Source organism: Phacochoerus africanus, chromosome 15 (assembly GCF_016906955.1).
Source record: "Phacochoerus africanus isolate WHEZ1 chromosome 15, ROS_Pafr_v1, whole genome shotgun sequence".
Taxonomy (NCBI): Eukaryota; Metazoa; Chordata; class Mammalia; order Artiodactyla; family Suidae; genus Phacochoerus; species Phacochoerus africanus.
Window position 1 is genome coordinate 80,051,206 of NC_062558.1, and position 26,326 is coordinate 80,077,531.

The 26,326-nt window shown below is 37.7% G+C and overlaps 1 long non-coding RNA gene across 2 annotated transcripts in view; it reads left to right on the forward strand.

The window, feature by feature from the left end:
• LOC125116416 (uncharacterized) overlaps nt 1–22,995 on the forward strand; it is a 76,020-nt gene extending 53,025 nt beyond the window's left edge. The window contains exons 2-5 of one of the 2 annotated variants that reach the window (XR_007132318.1): nt 11,454–11,492; nt 15,717–15,795; nt 19,393–19,446; nt 22,923–22,995. This is a non-coding gene — a long non-coding RNA (uncharacterized LOC125116416). Of the gene's footprint in view, nt 1–11,453; nt 11,493–14,941; nt 15,536–15,716; nt 15,796–19,392; nt 19,447–22,922 lie in introns of those variants that run through there. The other variant, XR_007132319.1, reaches the window with a different exon arrangement.
• The last annotated feature ends 3,331 nt before the right edge of the window (nt 22,996–26,326 follow it).

The following is a 26,326-nucleotide window of genomic DNA, read 5'->3' on the forward strand; positions in this document are numbered from 1 at the left end:
TGTTTTATCTTGTGGGCTCTTGTTGACTCCTGACTTCCCTAGAATGTTCTAAGCAACTTCAGCTGTGATTTAAAGGATGTTTAGGGTGGAGTTCCCATTGTGGTGCAGTGGAAACCAATCTGACTAGGAACCATGAGATTGTGGGTTCGATCCCTGGCCTCGCTCAGTGGGTTAAGTATCCGGCATTGCTGTGAGCTGTGGTGTAGGTGACAGATGCAGCTTGGATCTGGTGTTGCTGTGGCTGTGGCGTAGGCTGGCAGCTGTGACTCTGACTCGACCCTTAGCCTGGGAACCTCCACATGCTGCAGGAGTGGCCCTAAAAAGCAAAAAAGATTGAGGTGATCTGAGTCAAGGCACCTGGATAGGTAAGATAGAGAGGTGGTTTCTACTTCTAATTCCCTTTTTCTGCAAAATCTACCTTCCCCATTGCCCCCCACCCCCACAGTACACAGCCATTACATGTGGCACTGATGAAGCTGTTCATCTCAGAATCCCATTTAGCCCCCTGGCCCTAAGCAGGGCTCAAGTCACCAGACTAGACCCAAAGTGTAAACCAGTCTAGTGACTTGTCCAGTGCTTGGCAGTGTAAACCAACCAGGGCCTGGAGAGAACTTATCTGAGAACAACACAGTCATACAGTGGGAAGTGAATCCAGACCTGGCAAGATAGCCAGAGCCCTGACAACATCACTTGAACACCTGGATCTGGCATCGCCGAAAGGTGTATATCCTACAACCTATTTAAAACTAGGTTAAACAAAACAACAAAGCCCATTGGCTAATGTCAAGTGGAAAGTCTACCACTTTTGATAATAATGATTCCTAATGTTCCAGGAATGAAGCACCATTGCCAAATAAAGCCAAAGCTCATCCAACTAAAAAGTTTAAAGAAACATAAAAATAAGGCAGTTATACAAGACTCTTTGAAGGACAAGTAAGGAATAGGTTGAGAAAAATGGCTCAGAATTGCGTTTGAGAACATGGAAGATGAGATATAACTTTTTTTCACATAGCGGTATTATTTATATATGTGTGTATATATATATACACTTGTATATACACATGCATATGCATTAATATACATATATACCCTATCTTATTTCATGGATGTATGCATGCATGTAGAGGCGTATGTGTATATACTGTTATTTTTCAGATCAATTTAAGAGATATTTTCACTGAATTAATAGTGCTTATAGACAAATTTGAATTTTCTCTAAGGCCTTATTTATCATTTTCTAAAGTAATAAATTAAAAAAGAGTTCGCACTCCAACCACAGAAAAAGTCAATGAATTTTGGTTTTGGCTATAGTCTGGTGGCTAACTGCAAACTCTACCCATCTCTTCCCCAAGAAAGAGCTTTAGAAGCACAGAAGCTAATGCAGTATCCCTAGTTCTTAAAGCTCCTTCTTCAAATTGTTTCCTTTAATGAGTTTAAAATTTCAATAATAACTATGCATATTGGAGCAGAATTAATTGTCACCCTTGTTTAAGCTTTTCACTATTAACATCATGTATTTGTAAATATTTTCATGGGAGGTTGCATGCGTATTTCATATGCCATGCTGGATGTGCTCTCTACACAGGTTGTCAGGAAGCAAAATACAGGCACATATGAAATGTTCAACTAGATCATATGCAACTCAGTTAAATAAATACTAAGATGACAGACTCTAATAGTGATGCACTGTAAAATTGCTAATAGACAAGACATTGTCTGTTAGGCCCATATTTTGTTACTATTGAGTCAAATTAAAGGGTGAAGAAAGTTAAATTTGCATGTCACCTTAAATTGACACATGCTTCAATATGCTATTGAGCATAATAAAAGAATACCTATATACCATCCTATGCTGGCATGGTAATGTATTAAGCTAAGATAAATGGGGGAGTCATCTGAAGCAGGAAATAATGATAGTCAAATCAGCAGTTAACAACCTGGGGATCTGACGTATATCAGGTTTTAAGAGACAGAGAGAAAACACTAATAGTCCTGCTGATCAGGATCTGATGGGGATTTAAAAAAAAAAAAGAAAAAAAAAGTTCATTGTGGACTCGCTATCCCCATACCTAAGTGAAAGAGTCACTTTTCGTATTAGCAGTGGTTGCAGCGATGGGGGGGATCAGACCTCCTTATCCATATCTCTCCTCATGCCACCTCCCCACCTATACCATTTCAGCATAATTACCAGATGCTTTAAGGTAGTCAATGAAGTGTATGTACCTCTTAGCAGAAGAAAATTCAAACTGTAATTCATGTTTCAGAGCTTAAATGATTTTTTTTTTTAGTTTATATCTTGAAGGATTTGTGCTACTCCATCATTTCAGGCAAGAATGCTCTCATTCAGAGAGCAGGGTAGTACCCTTGTCCCTCTGCCAGGCCACAACCAAGCTCACTGACCCATGAAAATTCAACCCAACCCTTCCTAAACAGACCCTGAGGCCATGAGCCTGATAAAAAGGAATTTGCATTCAGTGCCCCATTGCTGCACCGTCTGTTTCCTTCCCTGTCCCTCTCTCTCCCATCCCACTCTGAGTGGTCTCCAAGACTCACTCTCTCTTCATGCGTATTTTCAATTATTGGTAGTAACCACTCACTGAGGTACCCAACTGCATGTTCTACCCCTAAAATGCCTCCTAAAATGTTGTCGTCCATTGGAGATTGGAGCCCTAAAACAATTATGGAGAATGTATATATCTACCTGTATGGGCCCCAAGGCAACGATGACATGACTGAAATGAACCTGTCAATGAATATCAAATTGAACGTGTGTACATCTAAATGGTCCTTGACATAGCTGTGTATGCATGCCTGTCCTAGTATGGTGAGCATAAAGACCAGTGACCTCTGTGCAGGTGGAATATACATCAGGGGATGAGATAGACCCCTGTGCCCCCCGCCCAACTCCAGCCCAGGCCATGGCTAAGTAGACATCCTGATGAACTCCTGTTTCCAACCGTGTTTATGAGGATTTAATAGTAATAAATTACCTTCCCTGCACACACATTTGCATGTTAATAGAAGTCACATGGTGATCCCATAGATCAGTAAGAATACTACAAATGTGGGATTTGGAACCTTTTAAGTGGCCAGTGGAGCCTTCTAGTTCCTCTTAAAATCATCTGGAGAGAAGTCACCCGTGACCCCATAAAGAGGTGGGTTTTATAGACAAAACCCAGCAACAATTTGAGCATATTCATTGTGCTCTTGCAGCAACAGAAACACAAATTCAGTCCAGCCTTTCTCTAAGAGAAGATAGAGGAAGGACAGCTAAGTGATTGGAAATCTGACTTACCTTTCATATGATCCTTTGGAAACAACGAACTCTGTATGGTACTCAGTGGGATTGTTAGTGGGGAGTGACCCCCTCCTGGACTGAGTGAGAGCTCTGTTAATTTACCTGGCCCTCAAGCTGCGTCTTCAGCATAATCTCCTTGCCTTCACCAGCTTTACACATCAGGTTCCAGCCATCACTTCCATTTCCCCAATAGGGGAAAATATGCCAATTGCCTCCAAGTCTATGAACATTCACCCCTCCTGCCTTTTCACCTAGAAACCTCTCAATGATACTCTAGGTCTCAACTGCTGTCCTTTCTGCTTTCTGCACTGTCTCTAATCCAATGGTCCTCAAACTGTGTCCCCAGGCCAGCGATCCTGACTTCATGTGAGAATGAGAGCATATTAGAAATGCAAATCTGTGTGTGTCTGTCTCACTTATCCCTTTGAGAGCATGGAGACAAATAACCATGCAGTTAGCATTCATTGTGAGTCACCCATCAGACCCACTCTCCTTGGAGCTGAGCATGTACCTGTTCTTTTATATCCTTGGGTTGTTACTGGGGGAGGGTCTGAGCCTGACCTACTGATGGGGAGCTAAACAGGTACCTGTTGAATGAGTGAATAATTCACAAATGAATGGGAGGCAAAATCATAAGGTGGTCCAATGTCCAGTCTCTGTAGCTAGACTGCCTCAGAGAAAATCCTGGCTCCTACCTTCCTGATTGTATAGCCTTAGACAGTTACTCAGTCTCTATGCTTGTTGGTAAAAGAGGCATGGTAAAATGGGTCCAACTTCATAAGCTTGGCATGTGGATTTGATACATTAATAACAGTTAAGTACTTAGAACACTGCATGGCATCTAGTAAGCACCCACTATTATAGTATTAAAAAGGACTTTAATTCTGACTTATTCCTGTTGCCAGAAGAATTTCACTAGATTTCCCTGAGGTATACTTGAAATTAGAATCTGAAATATATATACAGTCTGTGACATAGGATGGTTTGACATAATAATTTTTCAATGTAATGATAGTATGAGAGCAATGTACATTCAATGGAAACTATACAGCACAAAGAAACCTTTCCACAGAAAAGAAAATCATGGACTTGGAGAATAGACTTGTGGTTGCCAAGGGGGAAGGGCAAGGAGTGGGAGGGACTGGGAGCTTGGGGTAAATAGATGCAGAATGTTGCCTTTGGGATGGATTAGCAATGGGATCCTGCTGTATAGCACTGGGAACTCTGTCTAGTCACTTATGATGGAACACGTAATGTGAGAAAAAAAGAATGTATACATGTATGTTTAACAGGGTCACCATGCTGTGCAGTAGAAAAAATATATATATAAATAAATGATAGAAAAAATTGAATTTTTAATTTTCCTGGACTAGTGATATGCATTAACAGCTCACAGCCCCGAATAACAACTGATAAACTTACAACCATCCAGCACCCAGTCAGCCATTCTGCTTTTCACTTTCACTGCAGTATTCAATAAATTACACAAGAGTCAACACTTGACTATAAAGTAGGCTTTGTGTTAGATGATTTTTCCCATCTGTAGGCTAATGTAAGGTAGTCTGAACATGTTTAAGGTGGGCTTGGCTGAGCTGTGATGTTCGGTAGTTTGGGTATGTTAAATGCACTTCAACTTATAATGTTTTTGATTCGCCATGAATTTATCAGGACATAATGTCAACAAAAAGCTGTTAAATATTATATATGTATATATATTAATATACATATAAAAATATATATATAATGTCATATGTAATATATATTATATATATACATAGTCTGATTCTATTTCTTGGCACCTTCAACACAGTATCTGGAGAAGAGCTTTATTTGGTGATGTTGTTTTCCACTCAATTAAGTGTTTATAAATGTGAAGCAGAGTTGAGGAGAATAAGGATTTTTCGAGAGTCCCTCTCACTCCTTCCTTCTCACCTCTCCTTTCGATCAGCCTACTGTTTCTTTTCTCTCTCTTCTTCCTCCTATTCCTATTTCCCCTTTTTCTTTCTTGCTGTCCTTCTGTCCATCTCTCTCCTCTCTCTGCCCACCCTCCCTCTTCCCCCACACCAATGACTTCCTCCTTTCTCTTCCTCTTTCTCCCCCAAATGTTTCTGGAGCTATCACAACTGATTTCTGCCAAAACTCTTAAATGCCAAAAAGAGTCTGGGATATTATAAGTGATTCTTAACAATCCATGGTTTTTAGCCTGAATGAACATGCTAGCAAAGTATCCAGGGAAAAGAAACAATAATGTAAATGAAATCCTCAGAGTTGTTTTTTTTTTCACTGCACCTGAAACTGAGCTTCTTTCCTATGCTTTTAACTGAGAGCATCTTGTTACAAACTGTCCCCAGAGCAAGGCAAGAGGGGCTAGCCAGGGGTATACTTGATATCCCAGCCCTGCCAGCAGAATGCCATTCTCACCCTGCTTGCAAAGCAGACTGCAGTTGGTGGTGTCTGTTGCTTTGCATCAGTTGTTTCAGCCACCCCTGCACTTGTGAGGGGGCCTGTTATGGGAAGGGTTCATGATCCCTCTCTGCTCAGAGGCTGGGTCTGCCCCTCACAAGCACTGAGGAGAGGATTCTGTTTGGTGGGAGGTTGGGCAGGATGAAAAGTGGAAATTCTGTGATTATGTCAATTCTTGACCTCCAAACTCTTGTTGGAGGGAAGTGGAATTGTGAACTGTAGGTCACCCCACCTAACCTCTCACCACAGAGACCTTTCTTAATGGTCAGCATCCACTCAGCCCTCTGGCAGCAGTCAAAACACGTCTCCCCTGCACTCCATCTTAGCCCTTAACTCTTTCTCAAGTATAAGCAATAAGCCAAATACCACCCTTTGAAGTGGCCAAAGAGATGGGCCATTGCTCATCCAGGCCCACTGATAATGGCTGATAGGCTCAGATGCATATGTAGCTCGACATAGAGGGAAGCAATGTTGACAACAGGCCATACCCTTTCAGGCTGCCCCTCTCGACAGAGAAGCTCTTTCCTACTCCCTTTTTAAAATCCGAACCAAATGTGTCCCCCCTTTCTCTCTTCCAGTCAAACAGGTGACTCCTGCCTGGGCAGGGGGAGAAAAAGGGCATTGTCTGCTTCCACCTCTGGCTCCCCTTCATTTCATTGAGCTCACACGTTCCCTCTTCATGTCACTGAAAATGTTATTTATCGATCCTGCTGACAGCGGCAGTAAATAGAGCCGGGGCTGTTTTACATCGCTGATGAGAAGGCAGGCTCCATAACTCATCAGGCCCAATCTGATTCCACATCAGTCCTCTTCCCCTTTTTTCTCTTCTGTATCTCATTACAGAAACGGGAATTAATACACACGGACAGAAGAGAAATGAGTTCAGCTGCTCTCAGGGCTAGTGTGGGAAAGTGGGCATCTTTGGTGGCCCCTAAAGGGAAACTGATGGAGGCTTGCCCTCACCCTCATTGAGGACCATCAGTTGTGCCCTGAGGATTATAGACTGTGGGGTCATCACGCACTTGGGCTGGAGCTGAAATTACTGTCAGACGGCCCCCCAACCATTCTTCAAAAGTGTACAGCTGTGGGCCAGAGATGCCCTGAACTATAAGATAAAACTGGTGCCTTTTCTTGGAATGCCTTTTTTACTTTAGATTTAAGGAGTAAAATGTATGTTAAATGAACCCACATATTTTAAAGTGGGGTTGACTCAAATGGATATGAATTTTAATGGGATGCTTCAAAGAAATTTCACTCTTGTGATGAGCCTCTTAGAGCTATGCTTCAGACCTCAGTGAAGAGCAATCACTTTACTCTGGCTTTGGGGTCTTCTCAAATAAAAGACTTTCAGAAGGGAGCCAACCTATTTACCCTTCGCTTCTGAAAGCACTATCCTTAATAGGGACCTCACCTTGTGTTCAACCCCCAGCGAGTCTCCACTGAGATAGTTGAATGGCATCTGTGCTGGATATAGGATAAGACCCACAAGAGTGTTTTCCAGGCTCACCCTTTTGTTGCTTGGCTTCAGGCATTTAGGTCCCTTTTCCCCCAAACTCACCGTCCTTCTCTGTTAAATGGGGGCAGTGGTATCTGCCTGCCTGGGCATATATGAGCATTAACTGAGACCAAGAGGGGAACTTTGCTTGCCAGAAGTCTTGGACATGGGATCTTCCTGCACTATTAAAGCACAGAGTCAGTGCTGATTTCTGATGGCAGGTCCATCACCATCTCAGGGGCACGTGAAAAGACTGCACAGTATAAACTGACCCACAATGTAAAACACAGTTCTTATCATTATTGAGCACCTGCCAGCTGAATGAAGACCAGGCCTGCAGAATACTGAGTAGGCCTACAAGATGACTGTAATCTTGAGGAACTCTGTGTCTGATAAAATGAGACAAATGTCACCAGTGTGGGACCATAGCAAGCAATAGCTAGAGAGTCCAGGTAGGCTGTGTGTTCAGACTTTATAACAACAACAACAAAAAAGCAGGACAATCACAGTGAATCTTGATGGAGGTTTAGTGTATGCCAGGCATTGTCCTAAGGGCTTTACCTAAAGTTATCTTCTCTAAATCTTCTAATAAACCTCCAAAATATATCTGCATTTAAAATTGAAGAATTGAGGCTTAAGATGAAGAGGGTTGCCCACGATCCTATAGTGTCTGACCAGATTTGTTAAACCTCGGAGGCTCTGCCCAGGGAATCCCAGTAGTGGCTCAGTGGTAACGAGCCCGACTATGATCCATGAGCATGCAGTTTCAATCTCTGGCCTCGCTCAGTGGGTTAAGGATCTGACATTGCCATGAGCTGTGGTATAGGCTGCAGATGTGGCTTGGGTCCCAAGTTGCTGTGGCTGTGGCAGCAGTAGCTCCAATTCAACCCCTAGCCTGGAAACTTCCATGTGCGGCATGTGCAGCCCTGAAAAAAAAGAAAAAAGAAAAAAAAAAGGGGCTCCAGGGGGCCGTGACCACGTGGGGTAGGGGTGCATGCAATTGCCAAGAAAGCCCAGTTTTCTTCACTTCTTATCCCCTGAGCACTAGGGATCCTGAAACCCTCACTGGGCCTCAGTTTCTTCATTTGCACAAGAAAGGGATTGACTTACTTAGTGGATCTCAGTTCTGAGACTCAAGACACTTGTGGAAAGGGAAACTAGGCAGATTGAACAGCAGAGAAAAAAAACTCCACAACTCATCTACTGCTTTGAAATAAATTTTGAATAGGTGTGTATGTATGAATATATAGATATATTTTCAAATATAAAATATAGAGGTTCATATATACATGGTATATACATATATGTCAATATATATACATATGAACATTTATCATTATTATTGTTGCAATTTTTGTTAACCTGCTTGAATTTTAGGCTGACTCTCCCTCTCCTTTACTCAAAACTTAGAGCTCTGAATATTGAGACATCTGAAAACCCCAGCTTTTACTCCTTTATTCACCATCTTTAGAAGTGGCTGCTGCTTGTTTTCTAGCTATTTCATAGTTCCTAACTTTGCTTAAAAGCATTTCTAATTCCTCACATTGAAAAGTGGATTGCAAATGAAGTTTAATACGGAATGTTTTGTACCAAGAAAACTAATGCCCCGTTTTTCCCCCCTAATGAATGCCAAAATCATCACAGACTCAAGGCTCATGAATAATGTATATCGTCCAATTAAGTGCAAATGCTGTTCAGTTCTTGCAAGTGGTATGTGATGCCAGCTCTGGCCTTAGAATGGGCACTGAGGGTGGGGATGGGAGAAGGGATTGGTGGGGGTGGTTGTGTGCATGTGTGTCTGACAGCTAAGCCCCCACAACTTGTAGCATGCTCATTACATTCTGGGAGCTAAACTTCCCATGCTTGAGTCCACAGAGAGATATTTTTTTTTCCAGCCATAAATAGAACTCATCCTAAATTTCTAAATCCCCAGGGTTTAATAAGCTGAGAGATCCTGCCTGGCCATGTTGTCCTCTGCCTGTAAGACCATCAACTCTAATTGGCCAGCAGACCCCTCTCTCCAAGCTGAAATGCTCCAGAAGGTCAACTTCTGGAGGCCTCCCCTCCAAGGAAGCTACAGCTCTGACTCTTTGGGTAGCTTGTTTTATTCCTTTGGCTCCTGATCAAGATGTCCTTCTTCTCTAAGAGATCCTGGCAGATCTTTTGAGGCTGCTGTATTGGGTGCATCCTTGATCTTCCACTGCCAAAACCACAGAACCCAGAAGATGTGACATCAAGTCACTGCTTTCACACACCCAATAAATCTGGTCATTTCATGTATCTGAGATTCAGTTCCCTAATCATAAATGGAAGATGACAAATAACAAGTGTTGTACCCCAGGTGGGTGTATAGACTAAAAATGGTGTTATCCGTAAACCCTGTAAGTCTCATGCCAATGTTTGTAATTACCCTCTTGCTTTGAGTGTATGGGCATCCTCCCTTTCCGCTTCACAACTGGGCATAACAAATCTCTAGGCATTGGGCTGGATTAATGCTATTCATAAAAATATTCATCCATCAGGGTTTGCATTTGAGGCATTTAGTTGTGCCAAATAAGAGAGCCAGCCAGCGGTTTCTTAGAATCACACCGTCTAATAATGAATGCTGGAGATGGAATTTTTTTCAGCCTAAAAATCTCTTCTTATAACTCAGGGCTGATGAGTGCTGCCCTACATTTCTCGATGGATCCAATTTAACACCAGACGAAGCAGTGACTCAGACTAACTTAAATATCTCAAGACGAGTTTCACCTTTTCCTCTGAGGCCGTATCAGTTCAATTGCATAAGTGCAAATTTATTGAAAGTGGTTTGGTGCTTAGCTTTTCTCTATTGGCAGTAATGGAGTTTAAATTTATAGCAGGCTGATGAATTTCAGATAAGAGAACCATTACCTTACAACAACATTAAGGAAAAATATATAACTCCAATTGCTGAACCTCAAATGTGTATTGTTTGAATGAGGGGAGATGGATGAGGTAGGCTGACATTTGCAAATGCAATTCCTTTCCATCCTCACGGTGCCAGCCCAGGAGTTTGAAAGCATGGCGTATTCCAGGGAGGGCTTGGGATAGTTATGCATTATAAGTGCATTATAACAAAAGAGCAGGAGAAGGATATGATCTAGTGGTGAGGGAGTTTTTCCCTCTTTAATTAATATAATTGGAGGTGTCCTTTGGCGAAGGACCAAGGCTGTCATAGGGCTTAGGTGGTTCATTTGGTACTTGCAATGTCCTCCCTCATATTATTTTCCTTTTACGCATCGCTTTGTCTTCCCACAGGATGGGACTAAAACGAAGGATGCCCAGGACAAATGTGAGGTGGAAATAGGCCTGGGCTTCTCCATTTTCTCGAGGCTTCTGGTATATGAGGGGGAAGGGGGAGGGTGGAAGCAGTCAAACTGAAACAGGGTTATAAAAATTCTGTTATATTTTTAAATGTTTATGCTGAACAGACGAACTCTTAAAGCAGTGCAATATGATGGTGCTACACATAAGATAATCAAGAACTGATAAAATAGGGGTTGTGGACAGTATTTTTCCACAATGGCACACAAGTTGCTGGTTGTGTGATGAGCCTTATTCTTTCTCCCAGTTATGTCGTTCATCTCAGCAATTGTGAATAACCTCACTTGGAGATAATTTTTAGGGTTTTTTTAAATTGAATTATAGTCAATTTACTGGGTTTCAGGTGTGCAGCAAAGTGACTTAGCCAGATTATATATATAGAGAGAGAGAGAGAGCGCGCACATTATTCTTTTTCAGCTTCGTTTCCATTATAGATTATTACAAGATATTTAATATAGTTCCCTGTGCTATACAGTAGGTCCTTGTTGTTTATTTTATATATAGTAGTGTGTATCTGTGAATCTCAAATTCCTAATTTATCATGCCCTTCCTCCTTTGGTAACCACAAGTTTGTTTTCTAAGAGTCTGTTTTTGTTTCATAAATAAGTTTATTTGTATATATTTTTTAGATTCCACATATAAGTGATATCATATGGTATTTGTCTTTTTTCTCTGACTTAATTCACTTAGTATGGAGACAAAGTCTTAATCCTTTGTGGGTTTGTGTGTCAAACAGCCTTTCTGCTTTTCCATTTCCATCCCATCCTCCCTCTAGACCATAGCTTTTCTAAAAAGTTTCATTCTTGAGCAAGTTACTAATTTTTTTGGTTCTTGCTCTCTTTATCAATAAAGGAAGAAGTAGAGGGTGCCCAGTGCCATTATGGATCCAAGGTAAGACCCAAAATTTCAGGATAAGAGGCATTTTCCCTGCTTTCAAAGAGAAGGGCTGCTTACTCAGCCTCCAGGGAAACCCATGTTGGGGTGGTTTCTTGGTGGTTCTCTCTCAATCCAAGGCCCCTTCTCTGTGGTTCTTGCTGTGCAAGTGGAACCAGCCGCAGCTGGCCCTGAGAATGAGAAAAAAATGGAGGAAAAATAATTTCCTTTCTATGAATTCCCCTGACCTTCCTGAGAAGGGAGTGGCTGAGAGATGAGCCATGAAAACCACCCAAGTTATTTCATTTATTTTTATTGATGTATACTTGAGTTACAACATTGTGTCAGTTTCAGGAGTACAGCAAAAGAGTGTATATATGTGTGTGTGTGTATATATAATTTATGTATATACTTTTTCAGATTATTTTCCCTTGTAGATTATAAGATATTGCGTACAGTTCCCTGTGCTATACAGTAGGCCCTTGTTGATTATTTTATATATAGTAGTATGTATCTCTTAATCCCAAACTCCTAATTTATCCCTCACCCAGATCTCCCCTTTGGTAACTATAAGTTTGTTTTCTATGTCTGTGAGTCTCTATCTGCTTTGTAAATAAGTTCATTCATATCATTTTTTAGATTCCAAGTATAAATGATATCATATGATATTTATTTTTGTCCTGCTTACTTCACTTAGTATGATAATAATCTCTTAATCCATCCATGTTGCTGCAACTGGCATGATTTCATTCTTTTTTATGACTAAGTAATATTCCATTGTATATATGTAACACATCTTCTTTATCCATTCCTCTGTAAATGGACATTTAGGTTGCTTCCATGTCTTGGCTATTGTAAATAGTGCTACAGCGAACACTGGGGTGCATGTATCTTTTCAAATTAGAGTTTTCTCCTGTATCATTTTAGACCACCCCTCTGGCCTTTGTCCTGGCACTGAGGGCAGAGGGCGGAAGTCCAATCAAACTTCCCTGCACATGGAGGGTTCCTCCTGTGTGGCTTGCAGTTTCTGCCCTGAGACACAGGCAGCCCAGCACTTAAAATGCAGTTAGCTTTAACAGAAAATCTTCAGTTTTCTCTAAATAATACCAGAGGGATTTGTGTGGAATAAGACTTTCATTTTATAGTTAAACACACAGCAAATCTGAAATAAAGGGGGCTGAATTTGGTTTGCTAGTGGTTTAGTATGAAAAGAACTGGCTATTATCTGAACTCAGCAAAGTTTGAATGAAATTAAATAGCCAAACACTTGATATTTTGCCAGCAGTTTTCTCAGCCAACAACAGTTTTGGTGCAGCCCAATCTTGGAAAGGTTGATACTGTCATTCTGAGCTAAAGCAACTGACGGTGATCTCTTGTTATAATTAAGCCTACAAAACTCAAGTGAATGTGTCCTTGAGTGGAAAATTGTATTTCAAATGCAAATTGCAGAACAGTGTCCATAAGCTACTCCAAGAACATCAATTATAGTTTTAATGTGAAGTTTCTGAGGCTCTATCAATAATCCCAAGTTGTTTGTTTTTCATGTAAGGACAATGACACATTAAAATAATAAAATTTAAAGTAATCCTAAGTCAGAGAAAGAAAATACTATATGATATTACTTATGTGTGGAATCTAAAAGAAATAGTACAAATTTATATATATATATATCAAATCAGAAACAGACTCACAGACGTGGGAACCGGCAGGAGAGAGAAGGGGGAAAGTTGTATTGGAGGTACGGGATTAAGAGACACAAACTATTATACATAAAAAAGATGAGAAATAAGGATATATTGTATAGCACAGGGAATTACAGTCATTATCTTGTAATAACTTTTCATGGAATAGAAGCTATAAAAATACTGAATCACTATGTTGTATACCTAAAACATATAATATTATAAATCAACTGTAACTCAATAATTTTTTAGAAATTAAAAAGGTAATCATAACTGTCATATTTTTATTCAAACATAATGTTGAATGTGAGAAAAAAAGATTATTTAGTTCAATTATCTTATTTTACAGATGAAGAAAGAGAGGCCTGTAGAAATGACCCTTCCCTGGGCTTCAGACTCCAGCCCCATCTTCTCCTCTCCGTGTCTTGGCTCACAGAAATTGACATCATGGAATTTCATGAATTAGGAAGGGCAGATTACTTTTTTGGTCCCATTTTAATTTTTCTCAAAACTCATAAAATATCATTAGAGAGCTTTTTAATTTTTTCTGAAAAGCAGGAAATCGTAAGATTGATAAATAGTTTAATGTGAACCTGATGGCTTGATTAATTAATCACCAAGCTGAGGAACCACTACAATTCATATGTCAATTCAGACTATTTTCGGGAAATGATTTGAATCAATTGCTAATGAAATTGAGAAATTTAGGAGTCGCTTTCTGACTTCCAAATGACAGGGCTCATATTTAACTCAAGGAACGTGACAGTTAATGACAACATAAAAAGTACCGTGAATTATTTTCCAAATCATGGAAGAATTACAGCATCTCCCCATTGAAATAGCTCTCAGCTCATCAGCATGAAAATAAACAGCCTTAATCACATGCTAAGAAATCTTCGATGCTGTTGAAAATCTAGGTTCTTTTTGAAATAAACAAAGACCATAATCCTCAGGAATAATTGTAATATTTAATAACCTCTTCCTTAATACAGATTGATAGATGAACCTAGTCCAAATGATATTACATTTGAAACCCTATGGAAAAAAATTGTGGATCATTCTTCACAGATCTAATTACTTTAAACTCTTAAAGTAGGTAAGAGTTTAATTTCTCTTCCCTGCTTTAATTCATAGCCTGAGTTTTCCAATCCTCTTTATGTGTAAAATGGGTTGCTTTGTACATCCTTCCATAACTTTTCATTTCCAGTCAGGTTCTTTAATTAATTTGAACTTGCATCTAGCTATAACAAGACAGTTATTGTGTGTTAATGAAATATCAATGGAAAGTGGGAAAGTGCACTGATCAATATTTAATCTAATTAAGGTGTATACAAAGCAATATTATTATGTAATTAACTCAAAACAGCATAAGTAATACATGCATGCTTAAATTTTTATTCATATATTTGTTAAGAATTTTTAGATCATGCTGTTTTATGGGCTTACTTGAGAGATATAAAATTAAAATGTTTGTCAAGATGCTACTGGAGCAACTATTAAATGTGGCTCTTAATCATCTTAACAGTCCTTAAGGTTCCCATGCAGTTCTAATAGTCTCACTAAGGATGAAAGATGAATTTGGCACAAACAAGAGTCCACATGTGAAACCTTTCTGGAATGGTCTTTTTTTCCCCCTAAGTTCTCATGCCAGTTTACAAGGAGGACATATAACAGGACTTGTACATGTAAGAAAGTCTGGAATATGTTTAATATTTTTTAAGGAACATGTTTCTGGGGAGAAAAAATATATTGAACTGTAAATACTATTGGAATATTCTACACATATCTTATGGAATTTTAATACTAGAGCTTCACAGATTCCTCTAGGATTGCAATTTCGGGGGGTGAATTTTGGTGGGACAGTGATTATCTCATACAAAGACCAGAATTAATGGATAGGAGTTCTAGGGCTCCAATTATACAAAGTTGCAATATGGGAAAACCCTTAAATGAGGATCTTGAAGTGAAACCAGGAACAGGCCATTGTGCATATACAGCAACACAGGGGGCGCTGGGGGATGGATGTCCAATTGCGCTGAGTAAGATGAAGAAGGGGTCCAAGGTTACACAGTAGAAGCACTTTGTTAGGATCATTGCTCACAAAATTTGCAGTGTCTCATGGTTCCTAAATCCCACAGGCAAATCTAATGCTGGAACAAGAGAACCATCTGCTGAATCTGCCCATTCCATGAACAGATAGAACCCCTGTAGCTGCTGAACACCAAAAGCACAGGGAGACTTTTTATCCAAATAAAGATTGAAGATGGTGGCACCGTGATTTTATTCTACAGGCTTCCACTGCTTCCCTCAATCCTACCATTTTATTGTGGACAGAATATAGGAGTTACTGGGACAATTTATTATTCTCCGCCATTCCTAGTATGTATATCTTGCCTAAATGTTGGGATGGCATTTCTATGTTTTTATCTCTGTGAATGAGGGAGTGGAGGATAACTCATACCTTATGATTCCCCATCTCTTCTATGAGTGATGATAACAACAGAGTTGAATCATCATATATTATACCCACAACATATTTTTCTCCCTCTCTCTTGAGAAGGGCTGCAAATGCCGAAGATGACAGTCACAGAAGATGAAAAATCCATAAAAGGTGTGGGATAAAGCTGTTCCAAATCGAGGTAAACTTTTAAATACTTCTGTGTGTCTGTATTGGTAATGAAACCATGGAAACGTGCGTGGCAAGCTAACAAGAATGGCTGAAAATGATTACCTTCACCCCTGGGCTTCTTGCACTGCAGTTAAAATTATCTTGAGTCCACAATTCCTGTTGTGCTACAAATCTTTTATAGCCAGACAGGTTTGAGGCCTGAGCAGCCATTAAGACAAGTAAGGGAAAGATGTGCATTGCCCTTTATTCTGTAGGCTCATGTCTGAATCCAGTTTTAGGGGCAGAATAACCAGTCGTGGAGTTTGAGCAGGGGAGTGGGAGGGCTTTACCAGGCCAATCACAAAATCTTCCTCCCCCAAACCATCTCCTCACAGAAATAAGGGAAAGAGAATACTGGCATTGTTTACCCTTTTCCTATCAAAACTGAAATTTCAAAATTTCTTTGCCAAAAAAAGAACAATCTTTAATCTCAAGGAAAAGGAAACAAAAGAAACCAGGATGGGGGGTTGGAACTAAGAACTTGGGTCTGGAGCAGAGAACACAGGTAGACTCTTTAGGAGAGTCTTCAAGAGTCACTTGAATTTGACGTAATGAAAATATTCCAACTGGCCTGTTCTAGTACCCTCAGCTCTTAAATCCCAAAGAAAAACAGTTTCTTTATTTTCTGTCATTTCTGGCCCTTTCTTTTTGAATCAGTTTTGTTGAGGTAAACTTTACAAATGAAAAAAAAAAACATGAATTTTAAATGTACAACTTTATGAGTTTGGCAAATATGAAAGGTCATTTAATAGCAGTCAAGGTATAGAATGATTCCATCACCCCTACCATTCCCTCCTATCCCTTTATATTTAGTTTCTTCCCGTGACAGCCACGGGCAACCACCCTTGCCATTTCCATAATTTTGCCTTTCTGGAATTTTATTCCAGTGGAATCATACAAGATATAGTCTTTGGGGTCAGGCTTCTTTTACCTAGCAGAATGCTTTTAAGATTCATCGTGTTGTTGATTATTTCAATAGCTTGTGCTTTCATCCTTCTGACAGCATTCTTTGAATGGATTTGCCGTAATACATTTATCAATTCACCAATTCATATACCTTTGGGGTTTTTAGCTATTAATAGTTTAATAGTATTTAGCTATTAAGACTAAAGCTCATGTGACCACTTGAAAACAAATCTTCCAACAGACCCTATGTTTTCATTTGCCTTGAATAATTATAAGTGGGAATGTTGGATCAAATGATCAAGCTATGTTTAACTTTCTTAGAAACTGCCGAGGTGTTGTCTAAAGTGGCTGTTTAACTTTGTCTTCACAGCAGTGTATGAGAAGTCTTAACTACTTCATATCCTCACCCAGACTTAGGTTGTTGCTCTTTTCATTTGAGGCATTCTACTGGATGTGTGATAGTTTTTCATCAAGTTTTAACCTTCATTTCTTTGGAGATGTTTAGCATCTTTTCATTCCTTATTTAGTCATCCACAGTTTTTGGTGAGTTATCTGTTCAAATTATTTGCCCTTTTTAAAAAAGTTTTTTTTTCTTAATATTCCATTTTAATAATTTTTTATTCTGATTACAAGCAGTTTATCAGATATGTTTTGGATAACTTCTAGTGTGTGACTGATTTTTCATTTTGGAAACAATATATTTCTTAAGTTTTCTATCCCCTTTATTATTTTTATTGATGTAAACTGTTTAAGGTGTACAGCAAAGTGACTGCATTATATGTGTAGCTATTCTTTTTCAGATTTTTTTTACAGATTATTACAAGATTTGAATACAGTTTCCCTGTACTATAGATTTTTTTATCAATTTTATATACAGTAGGATGTATATGTTAATCTCAAATTCCAAATTTATCCTAGCCTCCATTTTCCCTTTGGTAACCATACTTTGTTTTGTATGTCTCTGAGTCTATTTCTGCTTTATAAATAAGTTCATTTCTATCATTTTTTTAGGTAGTGCATTTAAGTAACATCATATGATAGATTCTCTTTCTGGCTTAATTTACTTATTATGATAATTTCTAGGTCCATCCTTGTTGCTGCAAATGGCAATGTTTCATAATTTTTATGTCTGAGTAATATCCCATTACTGGAGTTCTCGTCGTGGCTCAGTGGAAACAAATCCAACTAGGAACCATGAGGTTGTGGGTTCGATCCCTGGCCTTGCTCAGTGGGTTAAAGATCCAGCGTTGCTGAGAGCTGTGGTGTAGGTTGCAGATGCAGCTCAGATCCTGAATTGCTGTGGCTGTGGTATAGGCTAGCAGCTGCAGCTCTGATTAGACCCCTAGCCTGGGAACCTCCATATGCCATGGGTGAGGGCCTAGAAAAGACAAAAAGACAAAAAAAAAACACTATTTATAAATATTACATCTTCTTTGTCCATTCTTCTGTGTATGGACACTTAGACTGCTTCCACATCTTAGCTATTATAAATAGTGCTGCTGTGAACATCGGAGTGCATGCATCTTTTCAAATTAGAGTTTTTGTCCTTTCTGGATATATGCCTAGGAATGTGATTGCTGGATGATGTGGTAACTCTACTTTTAGTTTCTTAAGGAACTCCATACTCTTATCCATAGTGGCTGTACCAATTTATATTGCCACCAACAGTGTAGGAGGGTTGCCTTTTCTCCACACCCTCTCCAACATTTATTGTTTGTAGAGTTTTTGATGATAGCCATTCTGACTAGTATGAGGTGACATCTCATTGTGGTTTCGATTTGCATTTCTCTAGTAATTAGTGATGTTGATTATTTTTGCATGTACCATCTGTTGTCTTCTTTGGAGATATGTCTATTTGGGTCTTCTAGTAATTTTTTGGTTAGTTTTTCATTGCGTTGTTTGTGTATTTTGGAAATTAATCCCTTGTCAGTCACAGCATTTGTGAATATTTTCTCCCATTCCGTAGATTTTCATTTTGTTGATGGTTTCCTTTGCTGTGCAAAACCTTTTAAGTTTGATTAGGTCCTATTTGTATGTTTTTGTTTTTATATCCATTACTCTAGGAAATGAATCCAAAGAAACATATTGCTGCAATTTATGTCAGAGTGTTCTTCCTATGTTTTCCTCCAGGAGTTTTATAGTACCTGGCCTTACATTTAGGTCTTTAATCAATTTTGAGTTTATTTCTATATGTTTGTTAGAGAATGTTCTAATTACATTTTTTACATGTAAACTGAGCAGTGTTCCCAGCACTACATTGAAAAGACTGTCTTTTCTCCGTTTTATATTCTAAAACATCCTTTGTAGATTAATTGACTATAAGTTTATTTCTGGGTTTCCTATCCTATTCCATTGATCTATATTTCTGTTTTTGTGCCAGTACCATAATGTTTTGATGACTGCAGCTTTGTAATATAGTATGAAATCAGGGAGCCTGATTTCTCCAGCTGTACTTTTCTTCCTCAAGATTCTTTCTGTTATTCATGATCTTTGTGTTTACATACAATTTAAAAGAATTTTTGTTCTAGTTTTGTAAAAAACGTCACTGGTAATTTGATATGGATTGTATTTAATTTGTAGATTGCCTTGGGTGATATGATCATTTTATATGATTCTTCCAATCCAAAAACACAATATAGCTTTCCATTTGTTTTGTCTTCAGTTTCATCAATTCCTCCATTTCATCACTGTCTTACAGTTTCTGGATACTCTTTAGGTAAGTTTATTCTTAGGTATTTTATTCTTGTATTTCTTAAAATTTGACAAAATGACCATTTTTTTTCTTCCAGTGATTCATGCTATTTTGTGTTCTATCAAGAAAGCTTTGCTTAAATCAAAGTCAAAAAGATTTTCTTTGTTAATTTTTTTTAGAAATCATGTAGTTTTAGTCATTAGTTTTAGATCTATGATCCAATGATGTGTTATTTACTGTATATGGTGTGAGATTAGGGTTGAGGTGCATTTTTTCTACATAAGATCCAATTGTTTCTGCACCATTTGTTGAAAAGAATTTTCTTTCTCCCATTTAATTACCCGGCAGATTTGTTCAAAATCAATTAACCATAGAGATGCAATACTATTTCTGGACTGTTTATTCTAGTCTGTTAAACTACATGTCTATCATGTTGTATTAATTGTTATAGCTTAATGGTAAGTTGTGCTACCTATTTTCATACTCTACACTTTCAAAATAGCCTTGACTTTTTGGCCTTGGCATTTCCATAAACTCTTTAGAATAAATCATCAGCCTCTTTAAAAATCCTGCATGGATTTTAATTGAGATTTCATTGAATCTCTAGAATAATTTTGTAAATTTTGGAATTATAACACTTTCACCCTCTAGATTGTATGAACACTATAATTGTCAGTAATAGTTTGGCGTTTTCAACACACACCTCTTATACAAATTATACTTATCTGTGTAGTGTATTTAGTGTATAGAAATACAATCAGTTTCATATGTTAACACTCTGTCATTCTACCTTATAGTTTGCACAGTTTTAGTGGATACCTTGGATTTTCTTAGATGACCATGTTGTCTGCAACTAAGTATATTTTTCTTTATTCCTTTTAAATCTGTTCATTTTACTTCTTTTCTTGCCCTATTGTCCTAGTTAAGATCTCCTACACCACATTAAGTAGAGTTGGTGAGGGCAGACATTCTCTCTTGTTTCCTATCAAGAGACATAAAGCATCAGCTTTATGGATGATGTCAGCTGTAGGTTTTTCGTCATATTGAGGAATTTTCCTTCCTACTGAGAGAAATTGAAAAAGACATAATTGGAGGAATATATCCATGGATCTGGAGAGTCACAATCTTTTAGATATCAGTTCTTGCCAAAGTGTACTACAGGTTCAATGCAGTTTTGATCAAACGTTTTGGTAGATATTGAAAAGCTATTTCTAAAATTCATATGGAAATGTAAGTGATCTAGAAATGCCAAAACAGCTTTAGAAACGTTTGAAAAGTTGGAAGGATTATACTTTCTGACTTCAAGATTATAAAGCTACAATAATGAAAAAGCTGTGACTGAGTCAAGTTAGATGAACAGACAGCATAGAGAAAAAAGTAATAGATCCCCACAGATATGGGTAGTTGACATTCAACAAAAAAGAAGAAATTATTTAATGGAGAATAGCCCTTTCAACAAATGATTCTGAAAAAAATAAATTCACATATTGCAATATGTACAAAATTAACTCAAACTCTGGACCTAAATATAATACCTAAAACTATAAAATTTCTGTAAGAAAATATAGGAGAAAAGCTTTCTTATTAAAAAGAGGAGGCATAAAAATAATAAATTGGACTTCATCTAAATTAAAGAGTTATGCTCTTTGAAAGATACTGTTAACAATGAAGAGATAGGCCACAGATTGGGAGAAATATTTATAATCACTTATCTGATAAAGAACTTCAAATATTTCAGTATAAAAAACAAATAATCCAATGTTAAATATGCTTAGACTTTGATATGGAGAGAACAGATGTTCCAACATAATATGTAATAGATATTTTGGAGAAAGGTATAGAATTAATGAAAAGCTATATTCCAAATCATAACTGGTAATTACTGACAACTAAACACAGACATATATCTATCCTTAAATTGAAAGCAATGGCTTCAGTAAAGAGAAAATCTATTTATTCTCATATCTTTGCCTTAGAACCTATTTCAAAAATTCAAGTTTCACTAGTTTTGCTATCAACAATATGGGAAACAATAAGACAGTGGAACACTTGCAAGCGAAGTGGGAAATGCTTTCATTCTAGAACTTCTGTACCTACACATATTCTCCATTAAGAGTAAGTTAATCCATAGTTTATAGGCTGTGTCTGAAAATAGCTACTTATTAGAGAATGACTTATATCAGGAAAGAAATTAATCCAGAAAGAAGCAGGGTATGTGTGAATATAACAAATGAGAACTACTTGTTGCTAGATCTAAATAAGTATTTATTATGAAAAGAATCTTAATAATATGAATATTCCAGGCATTTTCCACATGGGCATTGGTGAATCTGAGGAAAATAAAAGCATGCAAAAATTTTGCATTGCTCTGGAGGAAATACAGTTACTAATTAACTGATTCTAGACATTAAATGAAATAGAAACTATAATGAATTACAGCATTATCTCATATAAGGACTGCTTAGTTAATGATGTTTTTCCATATAGCTCTTACAAAACTATATCATTTTTTGGATATAACTCCTTTTTCTTTTTTTGGTATATGACTTATTGCCTAAAAACACACTAAATTCCTTCTAAGATGTTACACATTTTCAAGCAAAGATACATTCACCAACTTACTAGACACACCTTCTAGTCAGAGAATATCATATGGAACAGATTTAAAATTCAAGTCATAGTTCAATGAACCAAAACATTTTTATTTGTGAATTTATGCCAAGTGAGAAGGATAAAGAAGAGCTGCTTCTTCAGCCTGTGCACTTTTTCCATATGTTTCAATGTGCTTTTGGGCTTAACCTTTATTTTCTTAGATTGATGTTTTTCTGTTCTTTCATTTTATTTATTAGAGTTTGACTATGAGGTAAATGTTAAGTAAGAAGGAGGTGCAGAATGATGAATGCACCTTCCAAAGAGTGAGCCTGTGCTCTTCTTCTCCACCAAACAGAACCTACTCTGAAATTTTCTCTTCATTCCGGGGGGAATACAACAAACCTGTATTACATTATGCATCCATTGATTTTTAAGTTATTGCTTATATCTCATATAGAGTTGTTCAACTGTTCAATTTCAATATACAAACATATCCATGTGTCCAAATTATGCAGGTCTCTAGGCTTGAAATGGTGCACATCTAATTTTCCCATTAAAGTTGATAGACATGGGTTTATCCATTTCAGCTCCACCCTGTGAAGTGTTTGCAAGTTATTACTGTTGCCATTTCAAGAAAAAGCCAGGAAAAGTGAAAATCATCAACCATTCTTGAACCTACCAAAGAACTCAGGTCACTGGCAAACTGCCCCTCCAAAATCTAGAGAGATACAGCACTGGAAATGTGCTTCCCTGGAACCGAAGCCACTGGAAGCCCTAAGTTGTTGAAGCACTTCCTGTGCTAGTAATTGTGACAAACTGCTATAAGCTGACTGCTAACTAGCTTGACCATGACAAATTCCTAGGGCCTTCAAAGGTGAGACCTTAACTTTCTTGGGCCTTCCTTCCAGGAAACCCACAGCTTTGCACAGTATGGATCCATGAAAAACCTCCAGTGGCTCTCACAAGGTAAAAGGGAAAGCGGCAAGGTAATGAGGGCTTATTTTATCTCTAAGGGGAAATAATTTGTCATAGAGAAATACTGAAACTTATTTTCCTCCCCTTGTAGTCCCTTCTACATTTGTATTTCACCTAAGAGGGAAAGAAAAAGTTAACAGGAGACAGAGCTTTGAGGAACTATATTGGGAATTTGGCACAGGGAAAATGGAGGGAGCTATATCCCTTGAAAAGGAACACAAACAGTTGTGAAGGCCACAGCCTGTGACAGGGCTCCACTAAAAGACTGAGATTTCTTCCCTCCTCAAACCCAACAAGCAAACCTTCAGTATAGCAGAGACAACACTGAAAAGCTATAAAATACTGACCCCCACCACCAGAGATGTTGTGCAAGGAGAAGGCTTAAAACCAAGAGAGGAAAGAAAAGTAATGACATTAGAGGAATTTGGACTCTCTACTATCTATAGCTACAGCAACCATTAAATGCAGCCCAATTTATAACCAGATTACCCTAAATTCTGCCCCAAAAGGTCTATTTACCTCAATAGCAAGTATTGATACGTCAACTTTTAATTTAAAAAAAAAAAAGGCACGGAGTTCCGTCGTGGCACAGTGGTTAACGAATCCGACTAGGAACCATGAGGTTGCGGGTTCGGTCCCTGCCCTTGCTCAGTGGGTTAACAATCCGGCGTTGCCATGAGCTGTGGTGTAGGTTGCAGACGTGGCTCAGATCCCGCGTTGCTGTGGCTCTGGCGTAGGCTGGTGGCTACAGCTCCGATTGGACCCCTAGCCTGGGAATCTCCACATGCTGTGGGAGCGGCCCAAGAGATAGCAAAAAGACAAAAAAAAAAATTAAAAAAAAAGGCACACCAAAGGCAAGAAAAGACACAGTTTGGGGCCATAATACACTCATCATAGCCACATTCAGATTAAGTGAATTAACAGATAAGGCATTTTAAATAAACATGATTAATATGCTTACCATTCAAAGCATCTTAATCTTGCATGCTTTTAAGTGGGTAATGTCAGAAGAGTTGTGGAAATTAAAATCCAAAAGAAAATATTAGAAATCAAAAAAAAATTTTTAAATGCCTTCAGCAAGCTCACCAAGTACACCTGACATAGTCAAGAAAAGAATCAATAAATTTCAAGATAGATCAATAAAAATTTCCCAATTGAAACACAAAGATAAAAAATAACAGAAGAAAACCTAAGAACTGTTGAGGGAAAAATATATATATTATGCATATGTGTGCATAATATATGATCATATATACTATGTATAATATACATAATTGAAGTACCTGAAATAGAAGGAAAAGAAGAAGAAATGTTTGAAGTAATAATTGCTGCAATACTACAAAAATTATTGACAGATACTACACCAGTTTTCAGAAGCTCAAAGAATACCATGTAAGAAGAGAAAATATCCAAACAACCACATCCAAGTGTATTATATTCAACTGGAGAAAATCTTGAAATAAACTAAAGATGGGAAAAAAAACCCTTTCTAATGTAGGAACAAGGCTAATAACACAGAAAACTCATCAGAATCCACACAAGCAACAAGATGGAGAAGTAGGACTTGAGCTCAACTACTCTCATAAAAACATGAAAATCACAATAGCTGAAGAACCACTAACAAAGATGAGTGGAACCTACCAAAAACAAGGTATTTTACATTCAAAGACAAAGAAGATACAGTAAGATGGTAGGAGGAGCAGTTGCATGACATAATTAAATCTCATAGCCCTGGTGGACAACACACAAACTTATTTTTCTTTCTCAGAATTGCTTTGGCTATACAGGTTATTTTGAATCTGTAAATGCTACTGGAAAACTACTAGAGCTCATCAATGAATTCACTAAAGTTGCACGATACAGAATTAATACAAAGAAATCTATTCCATTCTATACACTAACAATGAAATATCACAAAGAAATTAAGGAAACAATTGCATTTACCATCACAAAGACTAAAACACCTAGGAGTAAACCTACCTAAGGAAGCAAAAGACCTGTACTCCAAAAACTAATAGACATGGATGAAAGAAACTGAGATGGAAAGACATACCATATTCTTGATTAGGAAGAACCAATATTTTTAAAATGACTATACTACCCAGGTCAAACTACAGATTCAAATCAATCCCTATTAAGTTACCAATGGCATTTTTCACAGAACTAGAACAAAAAAAAATAAAATTTGTATGGAAACATAAAAGAACCCAAATAGTCAAAGCAATCATGAGAAAGAAAAACGAAGCTGGAGGAATCAAGCTCGCTGACCTCAGACTAAGCTACAAACCTACAGTAATGAAAACTGGATGGTACTGGCACAAAAACAGACATGTATATCAATGGAACAGGTTAGAAAGCCCAGAAATAAACCTATGGTCAACTAATCTATGACAAAGGAGGCAAGAATATACAATGGAAAAAAATTGTCTTTTTAATAAATGGTGCTGGGAAAATTGGTCAGCTACATGTAATGAAATTAGAATATACTCTCTAATATCATACACATAAAGTCAAAATTGATTATATACCTAAATGTAAGACTAGATACTATAAAACTCTTGGAGGAAAACATAGGCAGGACACTCTGACATAAATCACGGCAACATCTTTTTTGATTCTCCTCCTAGAGTAATGAAAATAAAACAAAAATAAATAAATGGGATCTAATTAAACTTGAAAGTTTTTACATAGCAAAGGAAATGATATACAGCATGAAAAGACAATCCATAGAATGAATTTCCATAGAAAATATTTTCAAATGAAGGGACCAGCAAGAGATTAATACCTATAATTTTCAAACAACCCAATAAAAAATGAGCAGAACATCTAAATAGACATTTCTCCAAAGAAGACATACAAATGGCCAAAAAACATGAAAAGGTGCTCATAATAGCTAATTATTAAAGAAATGCAAAACTATGAGGTATAGCTTCACACAAGTCAGAATGGCCATAATCAAAAAGTCTGCAAACAAAAAATGCTGGAGAGGTGCATAGAATAGGGAACCCTCCTATGCTGTTGGTGAGAAAGTAAATGTTACAATTGCTATGGAAAACAGTATAGAGCTTTCTTAAAAACCTGAAAATAGAGTTACCACATCATTCAGCAGTTCCATTCCTCAGCATCTATTTGGAGAAAACCACAATTTGAAAAGATACGTTAACTACAATGTTCATAGCAACACTATTTAGAATAGCCAAGACATGGAAGCAACCTAATGTTCATCGACAGAGGAATAGATAAAGAAGATATAGTACATATATACAATGGAATATTACTCAGCCATTAAAAAGAATGAAATGATGCCATTTGTAGCAACATGAATGGACCTAGAGAT